General features: G+C 36.9%; 1 protein-coding gene and 1 pseudogene across 2 annotated transcripts in view; both read left to right on the top strand.

Annotated features, from left to right (window-relative positions):
* The window catches only part of FNIP1 (folliculin interacting protein 1), a 155595-nt gene that overhangs the window by 37884 nt on the left and 99373 nt on the right, over nucleotides 1–18338 (top strand). The gene's annotated exons all lie outside the window — the stretch shown is intronic.
* LOC128568616 (60S ribosomal protein L23a-like) lies at nucleotides 7167–7656 on the top strand (annotated as a pseudogene).

The following is an 18338-nucleotide window of genomic DNA, read 5'->3' as shown; positions in this document are numbered from 1 at the left end:
TATTAAAGTGAATAAATTCAGTGACATTTACTGTACTGACAGTGTGGTAGTTCTATCCTATCTCTATCTAGTTCTAAAACGTTTCCATTACTTCAAAGCAAAGCCTCTCATTCACTAAGGAGTTTCTTCCCTTTTCATTTTTGTAATATTTTTGAGACAGAGTCTTACTCTGTTGCCCTGGGTAGGGTGCCATGGCGTCATAGCTCACAGTAACCTTAAACTCTTGGCCCTACGCAATCCTCTTGGACTATATGCGCCCATCACAACTGCCTGGCTAGGTTTTCTATTTTGAGTTTCTTCTTCTATGCCTAAAGCCCCTGGCAACCACCAAATTTGTATTCTGTTTCTCTGAATTTATTTCTTTTCTTTTTTCTCACCTCTCCCTCTCCCCTCTACTGTATCCTTCCTTCTTTGCCTTTCTCTTCCTCTTCTCCTCCTCTTCGTCTTTCACCTCTTCTTCTTCCTCTCCTTTCTCTCTCTTCTTCTCCTCTCCCCTCTCCTCCTCTCCCTCCTCCTCCTGCTGCTTCTGCTCTTCTTTTCTCCACAGGTCTTACTTAACTCTGTCACCCAGGTTGGAGTACAATGGAATGATTATAGCTCACTGCATCCTCAGACTCCTGGGCTTATGCTAGCCTCCTGCCTTGGCTTCCTGAGTAGCTGGAATTACAGGTGTTACACTGTGCCAAGCTCCTATTTTGGATATTTCTTATAAATGGAATCAAACAATATGTGACCTTTTGTGTTTGGCTTCTTTCACTTAGTATGTTTTCAAGCTTCATCCATGTTATAGCATTTATCAGTACTTAATTCCTTTTCACAGCTGAATAATATTCTTTTGCTTTGTGCATGTGCGTGTGTGTGTGTGTATTCATTCATTAATGGCTATTTGTGCTGCTTCCACCTTTTGGCTATTATGAATGCTATGAGCAGTACATGGCTATACTTGTTTTTAGTCCTGTGAATTTTACACATGGTTAGATTCTTACAACCATCACAGTGATATGGAACAATTCCAACACCCCAAAAGATTCCCTCATGCTACTCTTAACTGTTGGCAACCACTGATCTCTTTTCTGGCTTTTACAACAGTAGGAAATTGAGTAACATAACTGCTATGAAGTTTGGCTTCCCTTAAGTATTAAAACATAAAGTTGGGGACATTGTTTTAGAAGTCAGGTACTAGAAATACTTTATATGTATTACTAAATTCAGTTTTACCAAACTAATTTTGAAAAAACCAAACAAAATTCTGTACTTACCTAGGGAGCAGAGATAACTGTCAATAATGTTACCTTAAAATATTTTATAAATCCAATCCATAATTATTAGATGATTGATTAGACTATATGCATAGTCTGTTTTTACATAAAGTGTTTCTTATCCTTACTCTTTTGTTATATTTGTGTATAAAAGATGCTTTGAGATTTTACATTTTCTTCCTGTTCATACCTTCATTTGAATATATACTGGTAAATGTTTACATGTTAATTTTAAAAACTCACAGGAAAGATGATTCAGTTTTCCGAAAAGATAATACACACAATAAAATAAGTGTTTGCCAGGGGAGCGGAAAAAGCCCTGTTGTCTTCTAGTACCAGTTGGTATTACGTAGGTTTGTTTGCTGTCTCATATCTTATTTATAGTAGTTTGGAACTGGAAACTAGACACTAAACAAACACTGATGTTCCAGTGTAGCTTAACTATGCATTGGAGTTTTTCTTTGATCGTATTTTTTTTTTTACTTAAGCATATGATTCCGTCACATTAGGAATTTCTGAGAAACTAGCAACTTTGCTTAGGTGAAATTCATTTTTATGTATCTTATTACAGACACAGTGTGTAGCACCTCAAAGTGTATTCATTTGTTTAGGTGATATTTATAAAAGCTTTGTAACATTATTAATAAGTTATGAATTAATAGAAGATATTATGTGATCCTCCATTACTCAGAGAGCATGAGGAAACATTGGTTTTGTATGTCTGACATTAGATGCATCCTACACTTTTTCCTCTATAAAAAAGCTTTATTTGGAGAAATCTTCTAATCTGATGATACTGTGTTTGTTAAAATTCTGATATATACTAAATATTCTAGGGCTTTAAGAATTTGCTAGTGGCTTGGTGCCTGTAGCTCAGGCGGTTAGGATGCCAGCCATGCACACTGGAGCTGGCAGGTTCAAACCCAGCCTGGGCCAAATACTAGCTGGGCGTTGTGGTGGGCGCCTGTAGTCCCAGCTACTTGGGAGGGTGAGGCAAGAGAATCGCTTGGGCCCAGGAGTTTGAGGTTGCTATGAGCTGTGACACCACAGCACGCTACCCAGGGCGACAGCTTGAGACTCTGTCTCAAACAACAACAAAAAGAATTTATTAGTGTCTAAATCATATTGTTAGATGATTACAGTTGTATATCTCTTCTTTACTTGGTCTTTTACCAGCTATCTAACCTTGCTTTCCTCCTTGAACATACAGACTTACGCCTTGGTATGACTTCATTTCATATTCTGAATGACATTTTGTTAGTCTAATTACTCTTTCAAAGCAGAGTTTTGTGAATGAGTTTTTAAAAATCTTACAGAACATAATGGAAGAGTATAAAATAGAAAAAAACATGTCAGGTATGTGGTTTTCAAAAGTTGATCTGAAAGAGCTCTTAGAAGTCCATCACCTAGACATACATGGGCATGCATACTGAAATACACATCTATGACTTACTCCATATTGCTTTTTTAGAGACCTAGCAATAGATCTAATAAGTATTGTAATTTTGAATAATACTGATCACAAACATGTTTTTATAGGTATCTGTATTGATTGTAGTGTAATGAAATTTATCTGCAATTACTATTGGGGATCAAAGTTACAGGAAGTACCAGTACCTTGAGGTTTGTTGCCTACATTTTAATGAAGGAAATGCCAAATTATAGTTGGAGACTATTTGCACTAGTCTCTAGAGAATAGATGGTAGTTAGACTAGTGCAAATAGTCTCTAACTACCATCTATTCTCTATCCAAGCTCCCTGACACATTGAACCACACATTCCATATGAGTCAGTAGACTATGTTAAGAATCCCTGTTCTAGCAGATCTTAGTTTAGGCTGTGAAACTGACACATCAGTAGGTAGTTAATGGTTGAAATAAACAAGGATTTTGTCTCATATCTTTGCATTTTCATAATCCCACAGTGCCCAGTAAACATTAAGCAGATAAGTATACTATGCTATAATAGACCTATATAAATAATTCTAGTAGTGTGTGTGTGAGGTTACCTTTACTTCTGTTAGAAGAGTTGACATTGAGCTGTACCTTAAATTTAGGAAAAATTAGGTTGAATGAAGTCATGAAGAAAGGTACTTCAGAGTTGAGGCTTGCTCACAGGCATAAACTCAGGAATGAGTATAGCAAGTCTGATGATGATTCAGTCAGTCAGGATATGTATATAAGGGAATGGCAGGAGATGAGAGGTTGGGATAATACTGAGGCTTAGATTATAAGGATAGTTTTGTGTATATTTAACAATTGGAAACTAACAGTGGTATGTTGTAATTAGCTTTATGTTTTAGGAAGTTATCTCAGATGACATTGTGACAGACAAATGAGACAGAGTGAGGAGAGATTGGAAGCAGAGGCCAGTGAAGCACTGGTGCAATTTTTACAGAATAGAGAGAGCAGGGTCATCGGCAGTAAGCAGAATGCTAGGACAGGAGGAGCCATATCTAGGAGAACAGGATTCAGTGCTTGACTGAATATAGAATAGTTGCCTGAATCTACTTTGTTGTGGGAAATAGAGTATGGTAGCGCCTGATGGTAGTGCTAGTAAACAAGGTAAGGAATGCAGGAGGGAAGAGTAGGCCTGGTGGAGAAGATAAAGAATTTTGGTTGTACTTAAGTTTGAGGTAGCTTTGCGTTCAGGTAAGGCAGTTGTGACTAGAGATAGAGATTTGAACTCTTACTCTTTATATCAGTTACCTTTAAATCACTACAGTCATCTGTGACGGTTTCTTGGTTTTTGTTTTTTTGCTCTATTTTGAGTTAGTTTTACTGAGATACAACATACAGGTAATAAAATTCACATTTTTAGATTTGCAGTTTGTAGTCAAATAACCACCACCAAAGTTGTGATACAGAACATTTACATCCCCTCTACAAAAGTTCCCTTGTATCCCTTAGTAGTGATTCTGCCCTCACCCTATCCAGTGTGCTTCCCCCATCTAGCCCCTGACAACAACTAACAGTTTTTGTCCCCATTGTTTTTCCTTTTCAGAATGTCCTATACATATAAATGAGGTCATACATTGTATAGCCTTTTGTATCAAGTTTTTTCACTTATGTAAATGTTTTTGAGATTCCTCCGGTTACCTCAGTTTATTTTTGTTGCTTAGTAGTAGTTCTTTGTGTGTGAAAATTTTTAAAAACATACCTCATCTGAGCTCCAAACACTATTAGATCTGAATTCAGAAAAACAGTCAAGAAATGGTAATTTGTTGAAAACTTGAGATGAGGGTATTAGGGAATAGAGTTCGAAGAGGTGACAGTGTCAAATGTGCACAGGTCAAATGGAACATAAAGAGATGTGCTTACTGACACTTTTTCATATGTGGTTTAGAAGGAAAGGAAATATAGCAATAACATAACATAGAGAGCTTTTAGAGATAAATAGATGGAAGAAACAAATCAGAGTTAGGAGAAATAACTTGGAGAGGAAGTGGAACACCTTTCTCTTTAAAAAGCAAAAGAGATGGTTTAAATTTGATGCTGTTAGATGAATCTTAAGGAGGTTGGCAAAATGATTATTTTAGAAAGTTTATGAGGATTCATATGAAAGAAATCATTAATAGATTGTGGTAATGGAATGATTGATGAAGCATTATAGTCCTACAAGAGGAGTCCAGAATGAGTTGGGACAGGAGAGCCTGACGTTTAAAAACAATTACCATAAGGACTTCATTTATTTATTTATTTAGAGACAAAGCCTCAAGTTGTCACCTTGGGTAGAGTGCTTGGCACCATAGCTCACAGCAACCTCCAACTCCTGGATTCAAGCCATTCTTCTGCCACCGCCTCCCAAGTAGCTGGGACTACAGGCACCTGCCACAACACCCGGCTATTTTTTGGTTGCAGCTGTCATTGTTTGGCGGGCCCTGGGCTGAATTCAAACCCGCCAGCTCAGGTGTATGTGGCTGGTACCTTAGCTGCTTGAGCCACAGGTCATACCATAAGGATTTTAATAAGAAGTAGACGTTACATAGTTCCATGCTAGAGATATTTTTATGTGCATGTATGTGTGTGGTTTAGAGGTTACTTTGAGAATTGTTAGCAATTGAAACTATTAGCTGAAAAATTGTATGAGGAAAGATTGAATAACTTAATAGAATGAGATGATGCTTAATTTTCCAAGCTTTTGCTTTTATTTTGTAAGCAGAATCACCACTGTGTTTCTAAATTAATTTTAATTCTCATTTATGAAGCTTCCTCTAAATAACCCATAGCATAAAGACATCTCTAAAACTTATTTCTGTATTGTAGACAGTATCCCAATTTTCAGGTATTAAGGCTGATACTTAAAAATAAAATCTTGTAATCTTTCCTGTTTGGGAGTTCAAAATAGTTTAATATGATGAAATAAATGAGTGATGTTTATCTTATTTCAGATAACCTTTTAATTCTTGTAGATCAAGAAGCATTTTGTAAATAAAAAGGTAATTTAGAATACTGACTTCCAGGTTGATTTTTAAATATGTGACATACCAGCGGGCTGTTTTGAAAACTTTTATTTCTTGAACTTAAACTTGCAAGCTACTGGTTATAAAAAAAGGCATGTTACTCGATTATATGCATATTTTGTTTAGCTTTTCATAGTCTTCAGAATGCTGAGATTTTCTCAGTCAAAAAGTGAATGTGAAGTATGAGATAAACACCTACTAATGGGTTCATTTTAGAAGTGAAAATAAAGAAAAATAATTTTACAATGGAAGTTATCAGTTCTGTGCTGCTGATCTTCAGAATTACATCTCTGTCTTTAACTTTATAGCAGAGATACATCTAGGTATACATTTTTATCTTTCTTTGGGGCATCTTTATGTATTTTAACATCTCTTTAGTTTTCTTATTTTTAACCACTTGTTTTTTTCAATGTATTTGTCTTTTTAATTAACAAATAAAAATATTATTTATATATATTATACAGTGTGATGTTTTGATGCATAGATGCATTATGGAATGATTAAATCAAGCCAATTGACATATCTATAACCTCACATGCTTATTTTTTTTGTGGTGAAACATTTAAAATTAAGTTTTAAGCAATTTTCTTTTTTTTTTTTATTTTTTGTTGCAGTTCGGCCAGGGCTGGGTTTGAACCCGCCACCCTTGGTATATGGGGGCCAGCATCCTACTCAGAGCCACAGGCGCTGCCCACACCCAGCTATTTTTAGAGATGAGGTCTCACTCTGGCTCAGGCTGGTCTCGAACTTGTGAGCTCAGGCAGTCCACCCGCCTCGACCTCCCAGAGTGCTAGGATTACAGGCCTGAGCAACCATGCCCAGCCCGAGTTTTAAGCAATTTTCAAGTATACATTGTTAATATAGTCACTAAGCTGTACAGATCTCCAGAACATATTCCTCCGGTTTAACTGAAGCTTTGTACCCTTTGATCAGTATCTTCCCTGTTTCCTGCCTCTCATAACCACCACTCTACTTTTTGCTTCTGTGAGTTTTTTAAATTCTGTGCGTTAAGTGAGATCGTGCATATGTACCTGGCTTATTCCACTTAGCATAATGTCCTACAGATTGAAAATGACAGAATTTCTTTTTGTTTTTAAAGGCTGAATACTATTCTGTTGTGTATATAGACCATATTTTCTTCATTCATTAATCCATTGATGGATACTTAGGTTGATTCCATATTTTGCCATATTTCATTATGTTCAGTAAATAAAATGCAATTAATCTGTTAATAATAGCTACCTTTATTGTATATTTACAATATGCTACATATTGTGCTGAATACTTAATATATTAAAATCCTCAAAATCCTTATAATTGTATGAAATAAGTAATGATATGTACCTTAAAAGTTGTAATATTTACTAGTACAAGTAAGTGACAGAACTGGAGCTTGTACTTTGGTCTGTCTTCATTTAAAACCACTTAGTCACGCTTTTCACAAGATGGTGCCGAAAGCGAAGAAGTAAGCTCCTGCCCCTCCCAAAGCGGAAGCCAAAGCAAAGGCATTGAAGGCCAAGAAGGCAGTGCTAAAAGGCATCCACAGCCACAAAAAAAAGAAGATCCGTACATCACCCACCTTCTGGTGGCCAAAGACTCTGAGACTCCCGAGGCAGCCCAAATATCCTCGGAAGAGCGCCCCCAGGAGAAACAAGCTTGACCACTATGCCATCATCAAGTTCCCCCTGACCACGGAGTCTGCCATGAAGAAGATAGAAGACAACAACACACTTGTGTTCATTGTGGATGTCAAAGCTAACAAGCACCAGATCAAACAGGCTGTGAAGAAGCTTTATGACATTGATGTGGCCAAGGTCAACACCCTGATCAGGCCTGATGGTGAGAAGAAGGCATATGTTTGACTGGCTCCTGATTATGATGCTTTGGATATTGCCAACAAAATTGGGATCATCTAAACCAAGTCCAGCTGGCCAATTCTAAATATGTAACTTTTCACCATAAAAAAAAAAAAAAACCACTTAGTCACTGTGCTTTACTTTTCATAAAGTGTGTTTATATGAATTTACATGTTAAGGTTTCTAAGTTTGTATTAAGGGTCCTAGGACTATCTCTGACTTAAGTGCATGGTTATACATATGAAGCTTATTTTGTAAATTTATACTCCTGAAATAGAGCATAGTGGTCCACTATATGCCATCATTACACAGTTAATAAAAATATGACTTGACCTGCAAGATGTTTAATTAAAGTTTTGAAAATTCCTAGCACATGTACTGTTGTCAGAGAATGTGATTTGTATAAAATTGATTCTTTGAGTTTTGATCATACCTCTTTTGCAAAATAGCATGAGGTCATTTTTTAAAAATATAACCTGTATTTGGAAAGAGTATATATTCTGTTGGGTACTGCACTCTATATTTATTAGATTTTCTACATTAGGGCTATCCAATATGCCACATCCACTAGCCACTAGATGTGGCTACTGAGCATTTGAAATGTGGTTAGTGATATGCTTTGAGTACAAAATACAAACCAGATTTCAAAGACTTACTATGAAAAAGGGTATAAAATATCTAAATATTTTATACATGTTGAAAAATAGTTTTGAATGTATTAGGTTAAATACAATAAAATCCGATTTGACAAAAATCAGGGCAATGTATACCAATCATAAATTTAGAGTTTGAAGTGTTGTTCTATGTATTCTGACCTCAGAAAAGGGAAATAACTTGCCTGAGAAGTAAGGTCCAAACCCAGACTGATGTAACTATGTGTGGGAGTTACAAACTAAACTTTATAATAACAGCGACCACAGATACAGTAAAGGAAGATAAAAATATTTCTCTCTTGTTATAATAGTAAAAAATATAGGTGGGTAGTACTTGGTAGATAGTGCAGTTTCATGAAACCATCTAGTGATCCAAACTAAGTCAACTAGGATGTTTCTGCCATATTTAACATGTGGCTTCCCTTTTTGACCTAAGAGGGGGGTGTTCTAGTTATTGTTGTTTCCCTGCCATTTGGAAGGGGTAAGGAGAAAGGAAGAGAAAGCACTTTGTCTTTAAGGAGATTCCATAGAATTTTCACACACTCATATTGTACAGTAGTCCTCTCTAATCAGTTGTTTTTCATTCCTTAGTTTAAGTTACCTGTGGTCAGTTGTAGTCTGAAAATATTACATCGAAAATTCCAAAAATAAACAATTATTAACATAATGACAAATTGCTCACCGTTCTGAGTAGTGTGGTAAAATCTCGTGCCATTCCACTCCTGCCCCCTGCATGAATCATTCAGTTGTGTACTGTGTCCACATTGTAGTTGCTCTTGTCTTGTAATCACTTAGCAACCATCCCGGTTATCTGATCAAAAAGCATAGTATATGTACGGTTTGGTACAATCCACTTTTTTTGGTATACACTGGAATGTATTCCCGATAGGTAAGGGGGAACTACTGTATTCCATTCCATTAGATTTAACTTAATATGGCCACACTTAGATGCAAGGGTAGCTGGGAAATGAAGTCTCTAGGTAAGTAGCTATGTGCCTGTGAGAACTCAAGTAGTTCTATTGTTAAATGGCAGGAAGGGAGAATGCAAGATAGTGAGTAGGGGATAAATTAGAGGTAGAACCAAACAAAAACAGCAGATTTGAAGGACACCATACAATGTTTTGTTTTTTGTATGGTAAGGCTCTTAATTGAGAAAGCAGATTATGATGGGGGATGTGGTGAGGATGAGGATTCAGGATTGAATATGGCAAGAGTGTATCTAGAAGGTATGGAATCTGGAAAGATGTGGGTAGTTGGTACATTAAATTGTCAGACTGCAAACAGTTAGCTTAGACAGAAGGCATCAGCACTAGAACTGATGTAATGGGAGGACTTGAGGGATAGAATAGGGTGGAAACAGTTGTACTTTTTATTCCATAATTGGACATTAATTTTGATTTTGTCACTTTTTAGTAACACCAGTCAAATAAGAAGATGACTTCTGATTTTGGACTGCAAACTCTATCCCCCTTCCATCTAGGAAGATATAGTCTTTATTCTGTGAATACATTTTCGTTATTGTCTTTGAGGTCCCCAAGACCACTCCCAGGTTTTGTGAATCACTTAAAGAACTCAGAGGACTCAGCATATAATCATTCTTTTTTTTTTTAATTGTTGGGGATTCATTGAGGGTACAAGAAACCAGGTTACACTGATTGCATTTGTTAGGTAAAGTCCCTCTTACAATTGTGTCTTGCCCCCCAAAGGTGTGGCACATACCAAGACCCCACCCCCCTCCCTCCTTCCCTCCCTCTGCTCTTCCTTTCTCCCACCCCTCCCTCCTTTTTTCTCTCTCTGCTCTCCCCTTCCCCCACCCCCACCGTGTCATTAATTGTCATTAATTGTCCTCGTATCAAAATTGAGTACATAGGATTCATGCTTCTTCGTTCTTGTGATGCTTTACTAAGAATAATGTGTTCCACTTCCATCCAGGTTAATACAAAGGCTGTAAAGTCTCCATTTTTTTAATGGCTGAATAGTATTCCATGGTGTACATATACCACAGCTTGTTAATCCATTCCTGGGTTGGTGGGCATTTAGGCTGTTTCCACATTTTGGTAATTGTAAATTGAGCTGCAGTAAACAGTCTGGTGCAAGTGTCAGCATATAATCTTTCTTAAAGCTAAGATTTATTACAAAGAATACGAATCAGAATCTGCAAAATCAGTATATGGGCAAAGGCCAGGGGAAACCAGGTGCAAGCTTCCAAGTGTCCTTTCCCAGTGGAGACACAAAGGATGCACTTAAATTCTCTAGTTATGATATATTTTTATTGAGGAGTGATCACTTGGTGTCTAGGGTTTTTATTGAGGATTGGATACATAGGTAACTCTGACTAACACATACTAAAATCCAGATTCCCAGAAGAAAAGTAGACGTTTAGAATAAACCACACCATAAAAATAGGTTAGTCATAGTAAAGGACACTTACCACTGAGGCAAAGTTTCATATTGGTATAGGGAACTGTTTATCGGTCAAGTCCCAAGATCCCAGCTAAAGGCCAATCTTGCAAGCAGGACTTTCTAAAGATAGCAGTATTATTTATTAATCCTGCCATGTTAACTCCTTTCTGCATGCCTATTTTCTGGCTTTAATCATGCTGTTCTTCTAGGTTTCTTGTGGAATGAATGCCGTATAGCCAGGTAGACAAAGCAACAAGTAATAGTTTGAAGATTGCGTTCATGTATATTATCTTCATCCTCCCACAATTTTCTAATTGAAATTGGTAGAGGAGATAAAGTTTATTAACCATTTTATGGGTGAGCAAATAGAGATTTAAAAACTTAAATGGTGTCCAAGGTGCCAAAGCTAATAAAAGTTGGAGGCCGTGCAGCGCCTGTGGCTCAAAGGAGTAGGGCGCTGGCCCAATATGTTGGAGGTGGTGGGTTCAAACTCAGCCTTGGCCAAACACGGCAAAAGAATAAATAAATAAATAAATAAAGTTGGAGGCCATGAGTGCCACATATGTTAAATACTCTTTTGAAAGGATTTATACCTTTAAATTTTATCAACCCTGAAAGGGAAAATTAAAGGAGATGTTTTAGTAGCTCCCCATAAATTCTCCTCAATCTTTGTAACCTGGACACCCCACCACCAGTCTTTGAGGGAGAGAGAAAAGAGGATTGTTCAGTCAGTTTATATTATATTGAGAATGATTATTCTCCTAATTATTAAGAATAAGCAGTTGGGGATATTCTCCCCAACTAATGTAATACCCCATAAAATGACCATGTACCTCAAAGTTTAAGCAAGAAGGTACTGAAAAATATTTCTGTGTTATTGTCATTAAAAAAAAAAGCCCACTAAAATCCTGTTTAGTATTTTAATATTAAACTGATCTCAAGTTAAGAAATTTCATCAGAATTAATTCAAAAATTAGTTTTTACTTACCGAGAGGCTACTAAATAACAGGTATAGTGCTAGAGTCTTAGAATGCAGCTATGTACGAGTCCTCAGAGGAGTTTTATGGTCTAGTAGGGATGGAGACAAATTTATTAAGAAATTATGAAAGTAGTTTGTTGAACCTTGGATGGTGGATCTACAGAGTGACACTTCAGAGCTCTCTTGAGGGAAAGAGATATATCGTGAAGGCAAATGAGTAGAGAAGTTAAGGAACTTCTCTAAGATCATAGTGAATTGGCATGTTACACAGTTGGAATTTAAATCCAAGTCTGGTTGATTTAGAGCTCATTCTTTTGTTTTTTCCATGTTGGGTGTGGGGAATGATTCTTGGTCTTAGCAATTGTTAGGTCGCAGATTAATATCCCATTGTATTAAGGCACTTCTGTTACCGAATTAGTCATATCAGCATATATACACGGATGCACCTTTGGTTTTTCTCAAAGAATATGCTGATATTATTTTAAAATACAAACCCACTGAAAGACAGTGTGGATAAAGTGTCTATTTCATGAACAAGCCAAGTAATGTAATGTGGTAGTTACATTGAGACTTATAAATTCAAAGGCAGTATTTTGTACTTGTCTACTTGAATCCAACATAAGAGTCCAGATTAGTGAGCCAGCTTGCATACTGACTGCTCTGGACTCTATGATCATTAGGGCTTGCTTTTCTACTTGCTTGTCAACTTATCAACTGGGCAGTATACAAGCTTGCCATGGCTTCCAAGAATGTATGTGTGGACTTGGCTGAAATAGCAGAGTTGAGATTCACAGAAATCAAGAAAGAACTATTTTCTGGGTTTTATTATTATTTTTTAAATGTCTGCTAGATGAACCTGAATTCCTTTTAAATGTGCATTGTTGAAGAACCTAGGTTCTTGCCATGGTTGCCTGAGATCTCTGCCCAGGAACACCCTTTGAGTAAAAGCATCTTTAAAAAGTATAATGACATTCCTGGCTTACCCCAGCTGCTAATACAGCACTTAGTTTACAGAATACTTACATTGTAGAAGAGATGTAATAGTAGAAGAGATGAGGGAATTGAAATGTGGATGCAATTTGCTTTTATAAAATCTCAAAATCTTCATTGAAATAAAACAGCAGAATGTTACTTGTGAAAACATGAGACTAGATGGTTGGCGGCTTTTGCAAAAATAGATTTTGTCATAGGCAACAGATTTCTTAAAGTTCCCTTTCCCTCTGTGTTCCTGTTGCTAAGATTAAGCCTTTTTGCATTGCAGCATGGAGAGGCTTTTATTTGAGTTAAATTCAACTTCTTGGTATGTCACCTGACAGTCTTGTGGTTTCAGATGAATATGGTTCATTGCTATTATTAACCTGGGTTGGCAGTTGTGCATAACTGGAGTTTTTAGGGATTTTGAAAAGTGGAACTGTTTGAGAGAAATAGGATGCCACTAATGTAGAGCTTAACTCAAGGTTATTTTCAAATGTGTTAATATCTAAATCACTCCAAATGTTGTTATAAATTTAGTAATATGCTTGGTTTAAAATATCTGAAGTAGGCTCAGCAACCGTAGCACAGTAGTTACGGCACCTACATACAACCAGGGCTGGTGGGTTCGAACCCTGGCCCAGACCAGCTAAACAACAATGACAACTGCAACAAAAAAATAGCTAGGCGTTGAGGTGGGCACCTATAGTCCCAGCTATTTGGGAGGCTGAGGCAAGAGAATTGCTTAAGCCCAAGAGTTTGAGGTTGCTGTGATCTGTGACGCCACGGCTCTCTACTGAGGGCTACATGGTGAGACTCTATCTCCAAAGAAAAAAAATATCTGAAGTAAAATTTTAATGCCAAGATTTTTGGATATATTTATTTTATTAAAAGTTAATTTAAATTATAATATTTTTTAAAAGGACTTCTTCAGTGTTTCCAGCAAATGTGAATCATTATTTAAATATATATAATTCATAAATCCTATATAGTATGTTCTTGATTTATGTGTGTTTAATGGCTCTCTTTCTGTCATTGACTGCTCCTCCTTGGCTATTTACATAAAAGCACTCCAGATACTTAGAAAACAGTGTGCTTTTGTGTATGTTACACATAACACATTTATAAGTAGAATTTAGATTAAAAACTCGACAGTGTATTAGCATACTGATCATACTCCCGTTTTTTTTAAAGACAAGGTCTCACTCTGTTGTCCAGGCGGAAATATATTCATAGCTCACTGAAATCTCGAATTCCTAGGTTTAAGCAATCCTCCTGCCTCAGGCTCCCTGGTAGCTGGGACTACAGGAACTCACCACCATATCCAGCTAATTTTTAATTGTTTTTGTAGAGATGGAAGTTTTCTTTGTTACCCAGACTGGTCATGAACTCCTGGCCTCAACTACTTCTCCTGCCTGGCCTCTCAAAATGCTGGGATTACAGAAATGATCCACTGTACCCAGCCATAATCCAGTTATTTCTATAGTTGAAAATTACTCTAATTTTACTAAATTAGTAAACCTGATTTTATTTGGTGGTATTTTTGATGCTTTGTGAAAACCATAAAGTGTATCTCTACTTTGTCATTTATATTAAAGAATTTGAATTGATAATGAATTTATACTAATTTAGGTACTTTTTAATGTTTTAAATAAATCCTATTATGAAAGTTTAAAGATATTTTAATATGCGTAACCCAGTTAAACAACTAGGATACTGGCCTTTAAAATTGTTTTTGCTCATTAACATTCTTCCAGTGTTTTGGCACAGTTTTTAAGCTCACAAGTATGTAGAGTTAGTATCAGAAAGTTAAACCACATAGGCCAGGTGTATTTCAGTTAGGTATATGTGTTACTAACAAATATTAAGGGAAAAAATGATAAGAGATTATGATACATAATAGCCTCTCATGGCATAGAAATTTACTACTGCTGAGGTTCCACTTCCCCAAAAATTCATGCCATATGTTATTAACTTTCTTCCTCTGAAATGCTTTGTGTAACATTTATTTTGTGCATATGATTTTGTACATTTTAGTTTATAGGATAAGTGTAAATGAGTTTTGGTATTTATAATGATGATAATAGTTTATATTGTTATTTTATGGTAATTTTCTCATGTATTACCTAATTTGATTAAAAGATGACAGTAACAAGAATTGGCTAGTTAGCAGAGTTGTTTAAATCAAACTCTGAAAGTTTTTTTAAAAACTGATAACTTGATTTTGTGTACAGAAAACATTTCTTCAGTTGGTCTGGTTGTTTTGGGTTCTTTCTTTTTTTTAGATAGAGTCTCACTTTGTCGCCCTTGGTAGAGTGCTGTAGCATCATAGCTTACAGCAACCTCAAACTCCTAGGCTTAAGTGATTCTCTTGACTCAATCTCTCGAGTAGCTAAGACTACATACAGGTGCCCACCATACCATCTGGCTGTTTTTAGAGATGAAGTCTCATTCTGGCTCAGGCTGGTCTCGAACCTGCAAGCTCAGGCAGTCCACCCTCCTTGGCCTCCCAAAGTGCTAGGATTACAGGCCTGAGCCACTGCCCCAGGCCACTTTTGGGTTTTGATAGTGGCCAGTTCTTGGAATTCTGTTGTTACATTGGGAAAGCTTTTTGCTTGGCTTTTGCAGCCTAATTTATCATACTTCCCTTCTTCCTTTCCTTCCGCTATTTATCATTCTTCCTCCACCAAACTCTGAATTTCTTTCAATAGTTTGTGGGGAGAGGTCCTAATTTTACATGCATAGCTTTAGCTTTTGAAACCGGCCTCACCTCCTCCATTTTATGTAGGAGCATGGGATATTATTAGTTTCTTAGAATGAGCCTGGTTTTGCATATTGTTTTGCATATTGCATATTGTTCGGTGAGACATAACAATAATGGATAAGGCACAGGAAAGATTAAAAAACATAGTGCCAGGCACATAATAGGCACTGTATTAATTACCAAAAGAAGGAACTAAAAAATCCTCAGAGCCAGGTGCGATGGCTCACTCCTATAATCCTAGCACTCTGAGAGGCCCAGGCTGGTGGATTTCTTGAGCTCATGGGATCTAGACCAGCCTGAGCAAGTGTGAGACCCTGTCTCCACTAAAAATACAAAAAACTGAGGCAGCAGGATTACTTGAGCCTAAGAGTTGGAGGTTGCTGTGAGCTATGGGGACTCCATGGAACTCTACCCAGGGCAACAGCTTTGAGACTCTTGTCTCAAAAAATAAAAATAAATAAATAATAAGTAAAATCTTCAGGTTTGATAAGTATACTGTATGATAGGATTCTTTGATGCTAAGTAGAAGTACAAATGTGTGGATGATCAAGTGGAAGTAGGGGTAGAGGGAGACATGAGATGACTTGGTATTTATTTACAATTTCATAAAATTCAATTTTAAGATGAGACACTGTTGACTAAATAGAAAAAAGTGCATTATTTAGATATTTGCAATAAGGATGACAATAGTTAATGTACTGGGATACAAACTAGCACTTACCCTGGTCTTGTCTTGTCCCTTCCCTTCCCTCCCCTTTTCTTTTTTTTTTTTTTTTTTTATCGTTGGGGATTCATTGAGGGTACAATAAGCCAGTTACACTGATTGCAATTGTTAGGTAAAGTCCCTCTTGCAATCATGTCTTGCCCCCATAAAGTGTGACACACACTAAGGCCCCACCCTCCTCCCTCCATCCCGCTTTCTGCTTCCCCCCCCATAACCTTAATTGTCACTAATTGTCCTCATATCAAGATTGAGTACATAGGATTCATGCTTCTCCATTCTTGTGATGCTTTACTAAGAATAATGTCTTCCACTTCCATCCAGGTTAATACGAAGGATGTAAAGTCTCCATTTTTTTTAATGGCTGAATAGTATTCCATGGTATACATATACCACAGCTTGTTAATCCATTCCTGGGTTGGTGGGCATTTAGGCTGTTTCCACATTTTGGCAATAGTAAATTGAGCTGCAATAAACAGTCTAGTACAAGTGTCCTTATGATAAAAGGATTTTTTTCCTTCTGGGTAGATGCCCAGTAATGGGATTGCAGGATCGAATGGGAGGTCTAGGTTGAGTGCTTTGAGGTTTCTCCATCCTTCCTTCCAGAAAGGTTGTACTAGTTTGCAGTCCCACCAGCAGTGTAAAAGTGTTCCCTTCTCTCCACATCCACGCCAGCATCTGCAGTTTTGAGATTTTATGATGTGGGCCATTCTCACTGGGGTTAGATGATATCTCAGGGTTGTTTTGATTTGCATTTCTCTAATATATAGAGATGATGAACATTTTTTCATGTGTTTGTTAGCCATTTGTCTGTCATCTTTAGAGAAAGTTCTATTCATGTCTCTTGCCCATTGATATAAGGGATTGTTGGCTTTTTTCATGTGGATTAATTTGAGTTCTCTATAGATCCTGGTTATCAAGCTTTTGTCTGATTGAAAATATGAAAATATCCTTTCCCATTGTGTAGGTTGTCTCTTTGCTTTTGTTATTGTGTCCTTAGCTGTACAGAAGCTTTTCAGTTTAATGAAGTCCCATTTGTTTATTTTTGTTGTTGTTGCAATTGCCATGGCAGTCTTCTTCATGAAGACTTCCCCCAGGCCAATATCTTCCAGTGTTTTTCCTATGCTTTCTTGGAGGATTTTTATTGTTTCATGCCTTAAATTTAAGTCCTTTATCCATCTTGAATCAATTTTTGTGAGTGGGGAAAGGTGTGGGTCCAGTTTCAGTCTTTTACATGTAGACATCCAGTTCTCCCAACACCATTTATTGAATAGGGAGTATTTCCCCCAAGGTAAGTTCTTGTTTGGTTTATCAAAGATTAGGTGGTTGTAAGATGTTAGTTTCATTTCTTGGTTTTCAATTCGATTCCAAGTGTCTATGTCTCTGTTTTTGTGCCAGTACCATGCTGTCTTGACCACTATGGCTTTGTAGTACAGACTAAAATCTGGTATGCTGATGCCCCCAGCTTTATTTTTGTTACTAAGAACTGCCTTAGCTATACGGGGTTTTTTCCGGTTCCATACAAAACGCAGAATCATTTTTTCCAAATCTTGAAAGTACGATGTAGGTACTTTGATAGGAATGGCATTGAATAGGTAGATTGCTTTGGGAAGTATAGACATTTTAACAATGTTGATTCTTCCCATCCATGAGCATGGTATGTTCTTCCATTTGTTAATATCCTCTGCTATTTCCTTTCTGAGGATTTCATAGTTTTCTTTATAGAGGTCCTTCACCTCCTTCGTTAGGTATACTCCTAGGTATTTCATTTTCTTTGAGACTATGGTGAAGGGAGTTGTGTCCTTAATTAGCTTCTCATCTTGACTGTTATTGGTGTACACAAAGGCTACTGACTTGTGGACATTGATTTTATATCCTGAAACATTACCGTATTTTTTGATGACTTCTAGGAGTCTTGTGGTTGAGTCTTTGGGGTTCTCTAAGTATAAGATCATGTCATCAGCAAAGAGGGAGAGTTTGACCTCCTCTGCTCCCATTTGGATTCCCTTTATTTCCTTGTCTTGCCTAATTGTATTGGCTAGAACTTCCAGCACTATGTTGAATAGTAAAGGTGACAGAGGACAACCTTCTCTGGTTCCAGTTCTAAGAGGAAAAGCTTTCAGTTTTATTCCATTCAGTAAAATATTGGCTGTGGGTTTGTCATAGATAGCTTCAATCAGTTTTAGAAATGTGCGACCTATGCCTATACTCTTCAGTGTTCTAATTAGAAAAGGATGCTGGATTTTATCAAATGCTTTTTCTGCATCTA

Source organism: Nycticebus coucang, chromosome 17 (genome assembly GCF_027406575.1).
Source record: "Nycticebus coucang isolate mNycCou1 chromosome 17, mNycCou1.pri, whole genome shotgun sequence".
Taxonomy (NCBI): domain Eukaryota; kingdom Metazoa; phylum Chordata; class Mammalia; order Primates; family Lorisidae; genus Nycticebus; species Nycticebus coucang.
This window is presented reverse-complemented; position numbering and strand designations above follow the sequence as displayed.